The sequence below is a fragment of the Bombina bombina genome, chromosome 1 (genome assembly GCF_027579735.1).
Source record: "Bombina bombina isolate aBomBom1 chromosome 1, aBomBom1.pri, whole genome shotgun sequence".
In the NCBI taxonomy this organism is placed as follows: Eukaryota; Metazoa; Chordata; class Amphibia; order Anura; family Bombinatoridae; genus Bombina; species Bombina bombina.
Genome location: NC_069499.1, coordinates 1,495,278,272 through 1,495,284,271, shown reverse-complemented (window position 1 = coordinate 1,495,284,271; position 6,000 = coordinate 1,495,278,272).

Below are 6,000 nucleotides of genomic sequence, written 5' to 3'. Positions count from 1 at the left end.
TACTTTAAAGTATATGACATGCCTCTAGTGCAGGCTGGACCTGCACTACTGTGATTAATTGTGAGCTATACCAGATATGACATCAGCCCAACATCTAATTAGCTCATTTTTATTCACCCACTAGTAACTCATTTGTTAGCAAGACTTTCTATATGGATATGCCTCTTAGTAATGTTGAAGCTTGCTTATTCTGAGTCATGATACAACAGTTTACTTTGTTTTTATATGGAGGCACAATTTTTTTTTTTTTTTGTATATGCTATATACCACGCTTAAACAACTGTTTGATTGTTGCTTATTTACTTTAAGTCAGGACGCAGTAGCTTATTTTGCACTTTTTAGAAATGTACGACTCTCTGATATACCTTGTTTAATATATTTAATCTACCACCTCCCCCCATTCCACAATAATATACCTCCTAATTTAGGAGGGTTAACTTGGCGGTTTATCTTGCCTATACCGCACCTTAACTACTTTTCTCATATGTATATCTTGCAGTGTAACATAATATTGATCATATCTCTTCTCCTTAGCTCTGCAGGATGGGTTGACGCTTTTCATTCTTAAGCCCTTTTTTCATAGCTATTCAGCTATTCATGCACACACTAGCGTTAATTACTACTTCCCTTTTTATAGCATACCCAATACCTTCCGCTGTAGGAACATACTTATGCCACTATGCTTTTTGTCTAGTGTTGACCATTGATTTTTGCAGCTTAAATGTATTGTAAAATGTAAAAATGAGAACCTTTGTTATACAAGACATTATGTTATTTTCAGATACAATATTGTTAAGTATTTTGCTTTGATGCATGACTTTGTATGTTGTTCAAGGTTTCTCAATAAAAAAACTAAAAAAAAAAACTATAGGGAAATGGATGAATAGACATAATGTTTTAAATTGGTGAGAATCGGTAAAGGTGTCATACCCATATTATATTAATATATATAAACTGACTATATTACCCATATTATATTATCACTGACACCCTAAAATCCTATATAATGAAACGTGGTTGATCTCTATTGGAATCTCAGTAGGAAGAAAAACACTGAAGTACATAAGGAAACATTTTGCATAGCAACACAACAACAAGAAGCGAAAACTTTTCTTTTTGATTGATGGCGTACATTTGTAGTGTAAGTTTATTGGAACAATACCTCTTATAATATACCCTGCTAACATGTAAGTATCATAGTACTTGTAAGCATTAAGCCAATGGTTAATAGCGCGATTGGACTATATCAGTAAATTAGTGGCCTGTATAGACTGGGATCTATCCCATCGGATGCATTAGGGAGCTTGTTGGTTATAAATGTCTCAAATGGAGATATTGAACAGTGAATTATACACATTCCTTATTAAAATTAATTAAACGGTAAACAGCACATGGTCAAAAACAATTATAGTTAACTAGTCTATAACCCTGCCCAGAGGGCAGTCAAATTATTTTTTAAACGACAGATGTAGAAATAACCTATTTTGTAACTCTTCTTTTATATAAATATTTAAGCTACAGGTGTAGCAATACTATAATTATAATGGACTACTATCTTAAATAAATCCAAAATATTTTCTATATAATAGATATAGCCACACTCTATTTGGACAACCTACTGTCCTAAATAAATACAACATTTCTTCTCTTTAAATTATATCTAATTTAAGTATATTTCCCACAACGCAAATAACTATTTAAATAACTAAGTATCCTAACCTAACACCCCCTTAAATTAACCCAAATGACCTAAACTAATAAATTCTAAAGTTACAAAAAATAAAAAAAAAATAAGTTTACAAAAAATAAAAAAGGCTAACATTACAGAAAATAAAAAATCAAATTACGAAATTTAACAAAATTAAACCTAATCCCTATGAAAATAAAAAGCACCCCAAAATAAAAACACCCCCTTCTCTAAGAATAAACTACCAGTAGCCCTTAAAATGGCGTTTTGCAGGGCATTGCCCCAAGATAATCAGCTCTTTTACAAAAAAATATACAAAAAAAATATACAAAGTCCCACCTAACATTAAACCCCCCCACCCCCCAAAATAAAATAACCTAACACTAAAAAACCTAAACTACCCTGAAAAGGGCATTTGTTTGGGCATTACCCTTAAAAGGGCATTTAGCTCTTTTACTGCCTATCCCTAATCTAAATAAAACAACCCCCCCAAAAAAACCTTAAAAAATTCTAAATTTTAACCCCCAGGTTGGTACTCACGGTTCCTGAAGTCTGGCCGAGAAGGTCCTGTTCCAGGCGGTGAAGTCTTCTTCCAAGCGCAACCTCTTCTTCTTCCAGGAACATCCTGCGTGGAGCGGTGCTGAAGACTGGCGACCTTGGAACTGCAGACCGCCGACCTCGGAGCCATGGAGCGTGGAGGATCCTCTTTGTACGATCTCCGCCGTACACTGAATAGTGAATTCAAGGTACGCGATTAAAGATGGCGTCCCTTGAATTCCTTTAGAATTAGAGATTATGGGGGGATAATTGGAGTTAAATAATAACAGAAATGGTCCCTTATATTAGAATTGCAACACATATATATGTACCTATATGTTATATAAAATATTGCCAAATGGGATCCATATCTGGTGTGGAATCTCAGGAGGCATAACTAAACAACTAGAAAAACTAATTGTATAAGGAATACAATAGGATTCACAGCAGAGATTACCACAGATTTAGTATCATATAAACTCCAAATAGAGGATTCAGATAAGGATTATATTAAGTATTTAAAATGTTCCATATCATTCATACCTTTATATCTTTATTAATGTACCTAGGAACCAACATTCACACAAAAGTAGCGAAGAAAGAGTTAAAAACACTTAAACCCAGTCTTAAATAATTATTATGCTGAGAGATCATAAGATTTACAGGTGCCTGCTGGCCAATATCTAAAGTAAGCTAAGCCCTTACAATCCGAGGGCTGATTAACTTTTAACTTTTAATCTAAGCAGGCACCAAAAGAGCGATTATTTGGAAACAGTATCCAGTTAGACAAGGGTAAGCAAATTAAAAACGGCAGACAGGAGAGACAGAGCTACTCCTGTTGGACCCCTGACGCGCGTTTCACAGAACGCTTCCCCAGAGGGGGTGCGGGCCGCTGCTACTCGGCGTTACTTAATATCATATTGAGCCCACCTTCCTAACACAATAGGTTGCCCATTATCGATGCAAGGTATCTGATTTGTTCATAGATCCGTCAGTCAGTGCTGTTAATTCTGACGTGTGTGATCTCATCATGTGACCGGAGGGCGTGACTAGTAAGACGTGTCTTCAGTGACAGTTAACCAATCACGAGTGGTATACAGGGGGCGTGTAAGTACTGCTCAGGGACAATTGGATGATCACAGAGCAGTATAAACAAAGGGCTGAATATCGTATATCTATCTGACTTGTGATGATATCGATGACTTTGTTTAATTTACATACGGATCTAATCGTAAGACCATGTTGTAAATTCAAAAATGAAGATGTCAATGGCTCATAAAAAGTATCAGCAGATCACAGGATGATCGTAGGTTTAGGTTGGAACGGAAAATGCATCTCATAAATATGCCATTTTAGCAATATTGTTGTATTATAATCATAGTAAATTGGTGTATACAAAGTAAATAATATCTGCAAATAAGATGGAGCAATAATGTCTATTCAGAATATACATTTGGGATTATAAAAACAGGGATTCTCAAATACACTAGTCTATTTCTGTATCAATTATTGATACATATATCAGAGTACTAAAAATGATTTATACTTTAAGTTGTAGATAGTGCAGTAATAGCAAGTTCTCGTCTAATAATCTGATTGTTATAGGGATTAAATTATTACAAGCCGAGGAACACATTGAATAAACCAATTTGATATGGTATATTGTGAACATTTAGCTCATTGTTCTGAAACCATTGTTTATAAATTATATATAGTTAAATGACATTAAATGTTAGGAGATTACTAGTTATATATTCCACTAGAATTTGAAAATAAGCGACATAGTGACAAGTGATTAGAATAATCAAGTGTTAGAATTCAAGTTGTGTGATGTGATGCTTCACAATGAAAAAAGCAAGAAAGTGACAATATTGCTACATAATGCTTGTATATAGATATCATAGTGATATTAAATAACCTGACTTCATGTTCAGTCTGTAACATAAAAGTGAATAATTACAATATATGGTGAGTAAAAGGGATAGACAAGAAAGAGGGAAGGGAGGGTAAAAAGGTGCAAATGGGGGTAAATTAGAAAAACCAATCATGGTGCAAAAGGGGCAACACCTTTCTAAAAATGGTGTTCTAGTGACCCTGAATATTATCAGGATTGTAATAGCAAGCACAAAATCATAGTGTAACGCTATAGTAATGTGTTAAAATACCAGTGAGTGGAATATATTTTTATTCATAAATTTAGCTTAAAGTTCATATTATGTATATATCTTAATGTATATGGTTTTCCTAATATGTTTGATGAAAACACGCAGATTTTACGTGATTTTGAATACAAAAGCCGAATGCATTAGTTATTAGAATATCCAGTCCGGTATTAAATTATAAGTATACAAAATAATTATTAAAGTCATTCATACCAGAAGGTTTAACAGCATTTAGAGAATAGATCCACTTACATTCAAGTTTCAATAAAGATTTTTCAATGTTGCCACCTCTTATACCAAGAGATGCTTTCTGAATTACTGTGTATTTTAGATCTTTCGGTGAGCCATTGTGATGAATCAAAAAATGTTTTGCAACTGAGGTAATTTTTTTTATCTTTGTCTCTGTCTCTCTGAGCATATTTAATGTTGTAGACATGTTCTAGGATACGTGTCTTGACCTCCCTTGTGGTCATACCTATATATGCCATCTGGCATGAGCAATAGAGTACATAAACCACTCCTATAGTTCTACATGAGAAACGTGCTTGGAGTTTGTATAATCTTCCAGTTTTGTCAGTTATTGTTTTAGCTTTCAATACATATTTGCAAGATGGACATGTGCTGCAAGGGTACATGCCTGGGTCAGTATCTTTTTTCTTAGCAGATCTCACAAAATGACTGGAGACCAATTGGTCTCTTAGATTACTGGGTCTCTTGTATCCAATGGATACTCTCTCTCCTATTGCTGACTTGAGGGTATCATCATTTTGCAATATTCCCCAGTGGTCATTGATAATTTTGATAATGTGTGGCATTTGGGGATTATATGTTGTTATCAGTCTAGGACAGGACTCTTGGACAGTTCTCACCTTTGGAGTAAGTAATTCATCTCTGCTCTTTCTTAGTGCCTTATACTTTAAAATGAGCTTTGCTACCCTATACTTTCTACCGAAAGTGCACAAGAATTCATCAATACCTCCTAGAAGACCTATCGTGTCAGGTAACGATAATCTTACTGAAAATGCAAGCAAATTTGTAGATCTCAGATTAAGGGAATATCTCACAATGTTACCCTCTTACGTACGTGACACGATGGAGGTATTGCAAATGTTGCAAAATATTAAATTGTCACAGGATATGTGGCTAGTGACTGCTGACGTGGAGTCACTTTATACTAACATCAAACATGAAGATGGAATTAAAGCCATTAAATATTTTCTGACTTCTAATAATAATAACAATGAAAAACATAATAAGTTCATAATACAACTTTTGGAGTTTGTTTTAACTCATAATTTTTTCACTTTTAATGATAGATATTTTTTGCAAACACAGGGTACCGCCATGGGTACAGCCTGTGCGCCAACTTACGCAAATTTGTTTCTTGGCTACTGGGAATCTTTTTATGTATTTACAGATCATCTTAATACATACACTGAACATATACCCATGTGGTTAAGATACATAGATGATGTCTTTTTCATTTGGGAGGGGCCTTATGAAAAATTAGAAGCCTTCATGAAAGAAATTAATATGAACGATCTTAATATAAAACTAACCCATGAAGTGAATCAGCAGGAAATATGCTTTCTGGACTTAAAGATATTCAAAAAT